At 40.0% G+C, this 13,401-nt stretch overlaps 1 long non-coding RNA gene across 1 annotated transcript in view; it reads right to left on the reverse strand.

The window, feature by feature from the left end:
- Positions 1 to 6,083: 6,083 nt before the first annotated feature.
- The window catches only part of LOC116671965 (uncharacterized), a 25,396-nt gene continuing 18,078 nt past the window's right edge, over positions 6,084 to 13,401 (reverse strand). The window contains exons 2-3 of the long non-coding RNA XR_004327426.1: positions 13,218 to 13,230; positions 6,084 to 6,095 (exon numbers count right to left, since the gene is read on the reverse strand). This is a non-coding gene — a long non-coding RNA (uncharacterized LOC116671965). The remainder of the gene's footprint in view (positions 6,096 to 13,217; positions 13,231 to 13,401) is intronic.

Consider the following 13,401-nt stretch of genomic DNA (forward strand, 5'->3'; position numbering starts at 1 on the left):
ACCATGAACATGTAATTTTTCAGTATTTCATAAAGTTGCATGTTTGGTGCTTCTCTTTACTGTGAGAACAAAAACACTCACAGTAAGCCAATAGAGAAGCAAGTCAGTGTTAAAGAGACCGAACAAAAATACAACCATTAGCAAGCTTGGAGACAAGAGCCAAAATGTGTGTGGAGCAAATCAAGAGGAGACCTCTTGATTTAACAAACTGTAAACACAGCAGCTTGGGACTTCTGTGTTGTGACATGAGATGGCATCTATCAGTAGGAGATGAATTAATAGAACAATTCCACAGAGAATCTGCAGACATCCCACTGAGTTCATTGCATGCGCCCCCGCAGCACTGACCCCCCCCCCCCCCCCCCCCCCCCCCCCCCCCCCACACACACACACACACACACACACATTTTGTGTGAGCTGTGTCGTAGGTCATGGGGCTAAGAAGCTTTCTGATTTACATTGGTAATCCCAGCTGTAAGTCCCCTTATGACTGCCAGTGTGCACTCCTAATGATAAATAACAGAACAGAGTGGCAAAAATGCAATTACTCTAAATCTTTATTTCATTTGAAGTAATTAGCAATGTGACATTACAACCTTGGGAAGATTTGTTTTTATGCCACCATTTCGAAATCAAGTAATATTTACTGTACATTTACCGGTCTTAGCAGTGCCTGCTAACCATAACCAATTACACGTGATTAACAGTGTTGTGCTTGTGATATAAATGCCACTGTTACTGCTACTGAGCAATCTAATTACCATAGAACTTTTAAGAAATGTGTATTTTTCTTGTCTTTTGCCCTTAGATGTTTTTAGACATATTTGCATTTTTTAAATAAAAAACAAACAAAACAAGTCCATGCATGTTAAATCACAATAATAACTACAGATCCTGTGTTCTCAAAGAACATGGATGCGAATAGATTAATGATTACTAATAAAGAAACATACTGTATCTTATTAAGAGCTACAACCTCTCCCCTGGAAGGGACGATCAGGCTTAGCTTGAATGTAGGAAATTGTAACTCTGAGTCTGAGTTGAACATAATGCACTACAGCTACGTACAGTAGCTAGAGAAAAGTGACTTTTTTAAAGTTACACTGACGTTAATACATCAGTGATGATAAGCTCTCCGAGGGGCCAGGCATCTCACCAGCTACAGGATCGAAGTGTCCCATCTCCCACAATATGAATACAAAATTAAATATTTGATTCATTTTCTGCAAATACACATGTTAAAGCAAATGAAATATGAGGGTAAGTGACAGGCGAGTACAGGAATATATTATGTTGTGCATCAACATGCACATACTGTAAGTACTGGTGTATACTGGGATAAAAACACAAGGATGCAGGTGCTTGGACAGTCTGCTCATCGCCTACACAGTGGAGCTTAATAATGAGTGTTATTACAAAGAACAGATGTTCAGCTCGTAATCCATCCTCTAATTTCATTAGCAAATTGTCAATACAAAGTCAGGCTCTTTAGGGAGATTGGATCGAGTTGCACCAAGCTCTAATTTAGCTGTCTGGTAACCAATGCAGCTTGTAGCTGCGGGGGCATTGGGTCATGTGCATTTGCCAGCTTGTTCACCCTTTTACAGCAAATTCCAAGCATATGCCATAGAGTGGTGCTCTTGTCATCCAAATATTGGAAGAGAGGTGCCATTACCTCCGTAGTCAGCATGCAAACCCAGGCAGACAATGAACGGCAGTTACCCTGGATGCTTGTCAGCATGACTGTCCCGCCATCAATTAAAGTGTGTAGCTTTTACAGAGAGAAAGAAACGCCACAATGAAAGTTAGGAGCGCCATACAATGATGGCTCCACAGTTGATTTCTGACCAATTAAATCAGATTGACTTTGCTCCGGTTTGATTGTCAGTCACACAGCTTGCATTGGATCGTCATCAAGCGTAATTGAACTGCAAAGAAGGTAAAAGAGAGAAGGATCCACCGTGACAGCTCAGGACACGGGTAATAGGCATGTATGCAAAACAGTAGTAGTGGGGAGCAAAAATGAAAAAAAAAACAGCAAGGCTGCAAGATGAGGCTAGAAATCTGGTTTCACACTCGCTCGCGTTCATCATCAGAGAGAGAAAGAGGCGTATCTGACAGGTTCTAAGTGGTTAAAGCAATCTGAACAAGCCAGCTTTTGGGGGAAAAAAATTACAAAATGTTAAAACACTTGACTACCATTTGGACATAGTGAATTTAGAAGCATCTTGAGCTCTGCAAAAATGAAGATGGATGTAGCCAAAAGCTTTATGACTCAGTTTTGCAGTTTCAAGGGATAACAGGTTCCTTTATTTGTCAGGAAAACACACTGTTTCCTATCCAAGTTTGCTATCCCCATAGTGGCTTGACATAAACTACGTCTGACTGGGGAAGGCTGGTTTTATTTGATAGAGCCAAAGGTATTTATCGGTCAAGATTCATGACCTGCCATCTGTGGATCACTTTTCAGGGTGAAAGTGTTGTCACTTAGACCGGCCTGCGCTCCCTTAATTTACACTGCATCAGCACACTGTGTTGCAGAAGAGAAATGTTACCAATATTCCTGATGTGTTGTAAATCGTAAAGGATCTACAAGGATGTGGTCGCAGTTCTCCAGGGCCACAACAGCGTTCAAAACTTAACTTGTGTGACTAAGGAAGTAAACAAGTAGACCTATTCTATGAAACCTGCATGTTAAGAGTATCAAATCTTATCAAGTTAATGTGCATGACTGTTTTGTAGTGAGTCTATATGCAAATGTATCAGTCAGCTTTTATTTATGCAAGGAAGTGTGAATTCTAAGACAAATGGTCGTTGAAGAAAATTGGACTGGATTGGAAAAGTGTGACTCTTATCTTTGCTCAGCAAATTATTTCAGCTGTCTTATCAACATCCTTTTCATTCATTCATCATTTCCTGTGTCAGTCTTGGAATACCAGTTCAAAGCAGGATTAGTTTACCTGGTACCTGCGTTTGATAATGTGCAGCAGTTCACATAGGTGGGAATTCATTTTACAGGGAATCTATTACAAAGGCATTTTGGATTGTGCAAATATGCATGAAAAAAAAAAAATCTGTATTTTCATTTACCTAGCAGCCCAGACATAACAGATTGTTTCACAAGTTAATGAGGGAAATAACTTTGTTGAGCCTGACAGCTCTGATCACTAATGAGGATTTGGCTTTGTTCTGATTGAGGCACCCCCGTTCTGAGTCAAACAACTGCACATCAAATGGATGATGTTGCTTGCATTTGTCGCTTCCCCTGATGAGGGGGCAGGAAAACAAAATTTGTTTGTGTTTGAGTCGTTTAACAACCAATTAGTCATAAAGCTTAGGCCTTAAGCACAAATCAAATGGACAAAATGAAAGCTCACAGTCCTCCCCGCCAGGCTCCAATAAAAGAGCTGTCTTACTTCTCAGGCTCTTATTTTCACGCCAAAATATCATTAGCATCAGGTATAAAAAGACTCAACTCCTCCCATAGCAGCACAGTGGTCATTATCAGTGGTTAACATATTATAAGCAGCATGCTTGTCAGTTCTCTAAGGAACAGGTTGTTATTCCTCATCAGGGAGAATTTGATTCAGTTTCTATTTCAGAGTCAATGTGACATGACTCCCTTGTCATCTGCCTGAGGATTACGTGTAAAGGGTGTCATACCAAATTGCAACTTTGTAGAGAGAAAAGGAGCATGAGCAACGGAGGGAAATAAATCAGTTCAACTGGCTTCTGTGGCAGAGGCAGCCTCCGTGTAACTCAAGTAAATGTTGCTGAAACAGCTGGATGTATCTGTCGTGACCTGACACTCAGCAGAGACAAACCCTAAAGCAAGGAACCCACAATAATCGAAGAAGAGTTAAGTTGTGTGTTTTGCTTTCAAGAAGATTGCTGAAAGAAGTGGCTGCAAGAAAATGCTTTTTTTTTTTAAATTACTTTTTTAAGTTGATTTCTTTTGTCACAGTAAATGACATCAGAATCCGTAGACTCAACAACACACATCTCATTTGTCTCTCTATCATCTCTTTCCATCTCGTTTAACAGTACCTGACAGTTGTGTATTCATGCCTTAGTAAGACTTGCTGATGTAAGGCATGAAACACCAGCCACAAAGAGCATTTGAGCGCTGCTGTAGGAATACAGATGCTAAAGATAGTAATGATTTTCCTATTATGTCTGCATATTTCACCACAAACATGTTTTGATGACTTTGAGAGAAACAGCATGTTGAGATCATTTTTGATTCAAAGCTGCCCAATGATTGCAAGGCCAAACAACAGGGCTGTTTCAGGAGTAACCTTGTTGTAATGCGCTGTGACTTCACAGCCCACTCTCTGTGAGGTCTTAGCGCAAAGTTCCTGCTTTCATTAAAATAGCTGCCATTTTCATCACAGCAGATGCCCCTGCACTCAGCATATGTGCAAGGTCATAAATCCAGATTACCTACTTCTTGTGTCACTTCTTGGGCCATCTGGTGTGATTTAAGCAGTGGGCTACTCTGTTTTCAACACCAGCTCCTCCCTGACCAAAGAAAAGGATGGCAACGGCTCAGAAATGACTTGGCCACAACTTCAGTCAATTAAAAAAGAGCAAAACGCCATTAGTGATTTAATATGGTCCCAAGATTTTTATTTTTATTTATTTATTTTTGGAGTGTGTGTTGTGAATTGAAAATGTTAATAATACAGGGACATTTTAAGAATATTCTTTTGATTATATTATATTGCAGAGTATGTTCTTTTCCTACATTGAAAAGATGTACAGTAAAAGAGGATTCACTGGATTACTGTACATCAAGCCAGTATCATTTTGCCAGGAAGACTGAGCCCATTCACAGGGCAGCTGTGGTTCAGTGGTAGAGTGGTCGCCTGCCAATCAGAAGATTGGTGGTTCAATCCCGAAGTGTCTTTGGGCAAGAAAATGATGCTGTGCAACAGGAGTGTAAATGGTTTCTGTACTATGTAAAAGCTCTTGGAGTACTTGTTAAGACTAGAAAAGCACTGTATGAGAACAGTCCATTTATTGTTATGTATAGATATACTGTATATAGTTAAAGCACAGCTTTAAACAGTAAGTTAAGACAAGGACATTTGACTGGATTGTGTGTGCTCATATTGAATTTTCCATTGATTTCATGATATCATAGAGGACTTTGAGAAAATATATCAACAGAGATTTGAAACAAAGTTCTTTTGGTTTAAATGTCTTCAGGTGTAGTTATTAACCAGTAACTTTTGAAGGATATAATTTGGACGGCCTATATAAAGTTGCTGGAGTTCCTGCATTGAAATGCACCCCCTGGCTTCTCTGTCTCATGATGTGCCAAGGAAATCAAAAAGAAAAACAATGGCACCGTATCAAACAGCCTGTACTGCTGGCTCAACCCAAAATGGTATCTAATCTTCTGTCTATCCCTGTCTGGACAGATAACTAGCCTTTAGTGTTAGCAGAAACTTTATTTCCAGTTTTTAAGTCACTAGAAGATGAGAGATAAGCCTGCCACACTGTGAGTGAAAATCAAAAAGTTTTAAATGCCAGCTCAAACGTCAATACACCAAACAAATCTAGTTTGGTGGGTCGATCTCTCTTTTAGACGGAACATTTGTTCACTTCACTTCAGGAAATTTAGGAGACTTTGTATTCCACGCTTAAAGAGATAGTTGTGACTTTTTAGAAGTGGGGTTGTGTGAGGTACCTATGAAATGTTCTGCTGTGGATCCCCCATCCACAGCAGTACATTTCATATCTTCTATGTCTGCACTCCTGCTTGCTCCTCTAAACTGGGGCGTGCCGACCACCATCTACTGTAGGTACCACACTGATCACACTGACCACAGTCAGCAGCAGCAGAACATATTTTAGCAACCTAAAAACAGTAGTAACAGTTAAAGTGGACACTTTATTTAGAATTCTTTTAACTCTATACATAAGGAAGTGTTTTCCGACAGGGGACTAAAGTCATTATATCTAGCCATGTTCTCCTTAAAGCCATTAGTCTCCTTTGACAAAAAAAGGCAATTTTACATCGCAGAACAAAGGAGTTACTTCTGCTGCCTCGATCGGTTACTTTGTTATAGTTATATTTATTGTTGAATCTAAATTAACTTACTAAAAAAAAAAGTTTACTGACTTTGTTACATGCAGGCTCAGTAAAATACACCTTCCCACATCTATGGAACTCCATTCATGGCTTGAAAACTGATTTTGCCAAGGTGCATGCCAATCAGAGCGGACTGGGCTTTTTGGTATGGTGGCTTAAAGAGACAGGTGTAAAAACTGAACATTTCCAACAGAGGGTAACTACAAGTATAAGCAAACAAGTAAACATGTTGCAGTGGAACCCTGGGTTGGCTCTGGCTCAGGTGGTAGAGTGGTTGTCTACTGATCGGAAAGTTGGTAGCTCAATCCCTGGCCTTTGACTACTATGTCAAACAGTTTTTTGGTCACCAGTGTATGAATATGTGTGAATGGGTCCTGTACAGCTACGCTTTTAGTGGTTGTTAAGTCTAGAAAAGCACTATATAAACACAAATGAGCATGATATGTCTGATATCTTTAATATTTAGAGTACCCCATAAGCAATGCTTCTTGGCACAGAGATAATCTTGTTGGGATCATTTTCCTTATCCAAAAAATTGTCAGACCATAGAAAATGAAATCCTGTCAACCGAGTTAAATCCTGAACCCACCTCCACACACCCAGGTCCAGAATTTACATTTTCAAAGTGCTAGCACTACAGCTCTCCCGTGCCTGGTTTCAGGTGCCTCACATCATGACACTGTGTCCTTGTTACACAATGTTCTTGCTTAGAGCAGCTTTAATTTTGGTCCCTGTGTTTAGAATTAAATCACACATTACAGTCAGTGCAGTCAGCAGCAATAACTCTGCCAGAAGGTCTTCAGTATCTGCCAGGGACCATTGAGGATATGGCATTTCTTTAATGTAGGGGACAGGGAGAGCTACAGACACCTTAGTAACCCTGGGCTCTGTGATGGAGCATCTCGCCTTGCCAGGTGGACATGCTCATTGTCCGGCTGCCTTATCTCTTTAGGGCCATTCCTCCTGAAGATCACTGGGACTGACAGAACAGAAGCATTCCTGCATTCCTACAGATTTTTTTGGCGCAGGCAAAGCCCTGGGGAGAGTGTTGGCGATGCAAGCGGGCAAAATCTAAGGCAACTGGACTAAACAGTCTCTATGAGATTCAAAATCAAGTTTGTTAATTACCATCAATGGGAAATATTAGGGATGTTTTACTGATGAGGACAGTGAATAGAGGCTCTCAGCTGGACGCATTCTCTCTCGCTGGTCCTGCTATAATGTATAGTGGTAGTGGAAGAATTTAAAGCACCCTTGGGACTGGAATAGATGAGAGGGCCCGTTTATGTCCTGATGCATTATATTTGACATGTGATTCCATATCTCAGGATGGATAGTTATTGCATGAGCGACGCAGGACTGTAGTGTGATGCGACGTTAAAATCATTCCATTACAGGAAAAAAAACAAGTAGCTTAGATTAGTTCTGACATTGTGGCACTCTCTACAATGCATTTTATTATTTAATTTGGTATGTTGGTGCCTCAGTGTAAGATTCAGCACAAGACAACCATCCAAAAGATATACTGTATGAACATGTTGCTCACTGTGGCTACCTTTGGCTACCCTTGGGTAGAGCAAACTGAACCATGCTTACAAGAAAGGGTCCTCTCTTGTGCTCAATACATACAGGTGCATAACATCAAAACTTTTACATTTTTGATTGTGAACCTGAGCAATGACATTTTGAAAAAAAAAAAGGGTTTTGTGTTGAGTCCTGTTTTTGACAGTATTACCAACACATTGGAAACAAATTTCCCATGTATGCCAACAGAGTTGGTCTTACTTAGATCAGGTCAGATCTCTATTGTCCCACCATGCTGCGACGAAAACGCGTGCATTCTAGAAATAGAACCAATGGCTATTTTTCACGTGAGGGTGTTGGAAAACAGAAAATGAAAAGATATTTATTTGTTATCTTTAAAATTGATTTTGTGTGATGGTCCAACATCAAGTAGGCTTACAATATAGACTCTTTACAGCTACACAGAGTTTTTAATGTTATTGAAATAACATCCTACAGCCTACTTACCCATTTTTCAGAGTCTGAATCTGTCGGCGCTATGTCCTGCGATAGCCCTCCGAGTATGTCACTAACAGCAGCAGCGCCTCGTCAAACACGTTTCTGGTGTATAGAAAATACATATAGACATGTAATACACATAGAAAAATCCATGCTGCACCACGCAGCTGACACGCAACAGAAACGCGATGCAGCCAGTGTGTAGTCGGCCTAAGGGGGAATTGTTTTTTGTAGCAAGGCAGACATAACAACTAAGTCGCACATTAGTAACCAATTGAACATGAAAACTATTTTAAAACCTTTTCAGGTGATCATACACACATATAGGGAAGCTTAACATTTACAAAAAGGCAATACAAATTGTATTTGTGCATTCATTATATCTGTTAAATAGGTTTTGACAGCAGGATTTGATGCTAATTGTCTTTGAAGACAAAATGACAAAAACAAAATATTATTTTTAAAATGTATTATTTAACAAGTAAATGAATGAATAGAGGGTTCAACATCAAACATTTAGCCACATTTTTATGTGATTGTGTTGGAAAAACCCCCATTGTCTTGGCAGTGAATGACAATGACTAAACCCTAAAATTACACTGAGGCTTTTATTGTGTTTGTTGTTTTGTTTTTTATTGTTAAAGCATATAGTACAACAAAGTTACCTGAGAGACTACCTCATGCAGTGTGTTTGTATCCCTAAATCGATAACAGGGGTTATTCAGGTATTAATAGGAAGCCCTGGTAAAAGTGCACGATCTTACAGACACTTCACACTGCCTGTTGATTTGAATAATAAGGCTGCTGCTGCTGCTGCAGCTGCTGCTGCTGCCGCCCATGTAGGATTTTACCATCACTGCTATGGGCAGGAACACTGGACTTCAAAGTCAATGCTTTCCGCTTCTGTGCCTGGAATGGGAATTTTATTGCACATTATACAGACTAATGAGGTAAGAGATTAAGATGTTGCCCTCACATTGCAAAGGCTGTATTAGCACGTTGGATTTGAAAATGACTGCTCTGCAGCTACCTCCCGCGGCATTGTTTGGGGTGAGAGTGATGGAGTGGTTGGTGATTACTCCACAATTCTCTAATTTGGATGCCATTTCTAGCTGTGGAATTTGGAGTTAGTGGACAGAAATTTCTGTTGGCATCATAGGTCGGCCAGACAGCTTTCATTTGACTTAAGTCAGAGGTTATTGCATGCTGTAATTACACCATGATGAAGTGACTTTCAAAATAATCTGTATTTAACCTTTATGCAGTGCTAAGGAGTTTTCTTCTTAAAAATGTGTCAAAAGTTTATTTATGTATTCATGTACTGTACATCCTTTCTTGAATTAAAACTATACACATATACACACACACACACACACACACACACACATATATATATATATATATATATATATATATATATATAGAGAGAGAAAAAACACAATTCCTGTTACAATTCCACAAAATAAAATTTTTGATGCTATTTATGCACTTTCCATTTGAAATACTTACAATCTGTAGTTACCTTTCTATACCGTGAACGTGGAGTCCGCCATACCTGCCCCTGATACAAATTGCCTACATACGCATACCCACAACATTTTAGTTGAATTGTTTGCCTATACTGTACTTCAGTTACTTCTGTTGTATTTCCTTTTTTAAGATAAAAAAAAGAAGATTTGTGGCTTTTAGGTGAAAAAGGGGAGAGAGAGGGGGAAGACATGCAGGAAATTGTCACAGGTCGAATTTGAACCCTGAACTATCGGGGCATAAGCCTCTGTGTAAATATGCGCCTGCTCTACCAACTGAGCCAGCCCGGCCACCTTCTGTTGTTTTTCTGATCATTTAAGTGATTAAGGAGTGTTGGCTGTAGTTTAATCCACACTTGCTAAGGTAAATACAGGTGTCTCAAACTCAACTAGGACTGAAATCTTAAGGAATACAACATTAAAAAGGACCTTGAATGACAACAGTGACCTTTGGGACATTCAAATATTTCGTCATAGTTTCATTAAAAAAAAATGGGTCTTGGAGAGAGCAAATGATGGTAATTGTACCACATAATGTCCTTTCATTGTCTTTTCTTGGCCCAGTTCAAAGCTCAGAGGCGCTTTGAGCAAAAAGCTTCCCCAGAGCTGTGGCTTCAGACTGAAGGAGAAGAGGATGGTTTTCTGCTACTATATTAACCTGAGAGGTAAAGGCCTCCTCCTCCTTGGGTCAGGATGCAATCCAGTGCCTGTGTTACATTACAAGGCTGTAGGGATGTTATGGGTAGGTAATATTGATCGGGCTGGGTGTAAATGGCATACACAACCAATACACTGTAATTCTCCAATCTTGAACTGGATGCGCTCAGTAGAGAGCCTCCAGTGTGATGTCTGGAGGTTTGAGTTTCTTGGGGCGGAGGGGGGGCGTGACACTTCCTCGGGTGAGATGCTGGCTCTTGATCTTTCTGGCAGTTTGAGGAGAGTGACCTTTTGGAATCTGTGTTTAGAAGAGCTGCTCTCTATTCTGTAGCGATATCAGCAGGGGCGGCGTTTGACCTCATAAAACCTCGCATTGATTACATGTCATTATGTTTACAGCCCTTGTGAGTGAAACACTTATGTTAAGATTTATGGAATTCCCAAAGGGTTGACTGGAAATGTAAAGGTTTGGAGAGGAGAATGCACTATAAACACTTTGAGGAGATTCGTAAATCAACTGGTGGGCCGCCCAACAAGGGCCAGGTTCAGAGACCTGACTTACAAACACTGCTTGTTAGGGTGGGTGAAAAGCTCATCCCCCCGGATTCCCCCTGTCATTCCAGCATGCCGGCTGGAGGACATATTTAGCAGCAGACGCTGACATGCTTGACCTCTGCTGGCAAGACACCAACGCTGGATTACCTGCTGATTTGCTCCTGATTCTCTAATCCCAGATCTGTGTCTCAAGGATTAGCACCGGGGAAATCATCCACATGCAAGGCTAGGAAGTGGCAAGCCTAAACTGCCCAACACCCCCCACCCCACTGTTTGTTAGTCTAATATTTTTTTGTCTTAAACCACGCTGAAACTAGCTCATAGTACATAGCTGCTGGAGTCAGCGGCTTTAAAATATTCATTGCGCTATTTCCATCTTTCCCAAACATTGCTCTCATTAGATGATGATGATTTTTCCCACAAGCAGGAGGAGAAGGGATTTTGTTTTTGTTGGGTTTCATCAAAACAAAAACCTCAAAGAGATGTCATTTTTACATCAGCATTTCAGCTGGTGGAACACTTTGATCTCTGCCTGGACAGTGTATTTTACTTTAAAGTAAGTGAGTAATATGTGAGCAATTGGCATATATTCTTGCCATTACGTTGCAGAGAGACATACCAGACTACACATTGGACCCCGGACACTGTCCTTTTCCAAAAAAAATCTACCTGTTGTTTGTTCAATCGGCAGTTACGTTTTATTGTTGGGCGGCGGCTACCTCTAGTGGCCATAGTAATTTAAACAAACGCAAAGCGGGAAAGATAAGAGCGCTAATTTGCCGCATAAGGTGGTGCAGTATGTTAGGATGGTGGATTGGTAAAACCAACAGGACTATCACCCAGGAGGCATCAGGTCAGTGTTCTGTTTAAAAACCAAAGTACAATGTACTTTTTTTGTAACTTTACAGAACAAATGGAGCTCCACCAGTTCTGCGTCGAGTAGTATAATTTAAATGTGAAGTATCATAGCAAATGTATTGAATTGAACCCAAATCAGGTTCTTTTTCTAAACTTAACTAAGTAGTTTTGTTGGCTAAACCTAACCAAACTGCAACCTTCACGTACAGATATTTCGACGAAAAACTCTCCTGTGGGTTATATGTCCTGCCAATGCTAGAGGTTGACTTTAAATATAAATACACTATGTATTATTAACACTGTGAAAAATGTAAAGTTGTTAAAAATGTACATTGTCTTTTGATATTTTCCCACACAGTCACAGTAATGTGCAGTATGTGTGAGATATGTTCAATGCATTTGGAGAGTACTTAGGTGTTAAAGAACATAATGAGTGCTGCCGCCAGAGGAACATGCTGTGTGGGAGAGGAGAACTAAAGCAGGAACTGCAATCAGGAAGCTTGAAACATTTGTGAACAGTCTCACTTCTCAGTGGGAGAGCATCTTGTTGCTCCAAGATTATAGAGCCTTATTCTCAAAGGAAAAAAGTATGTATTGTGCCAAAGCAGCCATGACTGAAGGAGAAAAGGCTTCTTTGTAGTTGCAGTTATATTGCAGATTTAAACCACGCCTGATCTGCACAGTACATTTTGCAGAATTAAAGAGAAGTAAACTTTTTTTAAGAAAACCTTTGGTGCATGATGTCTTCTTTGAGTCAGAATTTTGCTCAATGCTTATTTGTTTTCACCGAATGACAACAGTTGTATACATGTACAGTAGTCTAAGTATGAGTATTAATATGATTTTTGTATAAAACAGGAGTTTATATAAATGTAAAGTATACACACAGTATATATTTATATGCAGTACTGTGCAAAAGTTTGAGGCACGTGTGAAAACTGACTCAATGATGTTTGAGATCAAGGCTCTGTTGGGGCCATATTATAACTTCCAGGACTCCTTGTTGTTATTATGCTGAAGATAGTTCTTAAAGACATTGCTGCAGAAATACAGTAAGATATTTATTCATCATGCAACACCATAAGGGAGGCGTATGATTGACCCCAAATGTATTCTGCAACTGGCCAACAACCCCAAACATACAGCCAATGCCATCACGAACTATCTTCAGTGTAAAGGAAAACAAGAAGTCCTGGAAGTGATGGCGTGGCCCCCACAGAGCCCTGATCTCAACATCATCAAGGCTGTCTGGGATAACATAAAGAGACAGAAAGATATGAGGAAGACTACTCCCACAGAAGATCTGTCATTGGTTCTCCAAGATGTTTGGAACAACCTACCGGGCGAGTTCCTTCAAAAACTGTGTGCAAGTGTACCTAGGCAAATTGATGCTGTCTTGAAGGCAAGGGGTGTCCACACCAAATATTTATTTGATTTAGATTTCTCTTCTGTTTATTAACTGTATTTTGTTAATTGATGAAAATAGACTATGAACAGACTTTTGAAAGCATTCTTAATTTACAGCATTTTTTTACACCTGCCTCAAACGTTTGCACAGCACTGTATATATACAGTGCTGTAGATATAGGTATATTTAGCACAAGGGTATCTAGTATGTAAAAATGCTCTTTTTTCTGCATTTGGTATATTTGTCTCCAATCTGCAGAGGACTCTCATTTAAAC

The sequence above is a fragment of the Etheostoma spectabile genome, chromosome 22, assembly GCF_008692095.1.
Source record: "Etheostoma spectabile isolate EspeVRDwgs_2016 chromosome 22, UIUC_Espe_1.0, whole genome shotgun sequence".
Classification (NCBI taxonomy): Eukaryota; Metazoa; Chordata; class Actinopteri; order Perciformes; family Percidae; genus Etheostoma; species Etheostoma spectabile.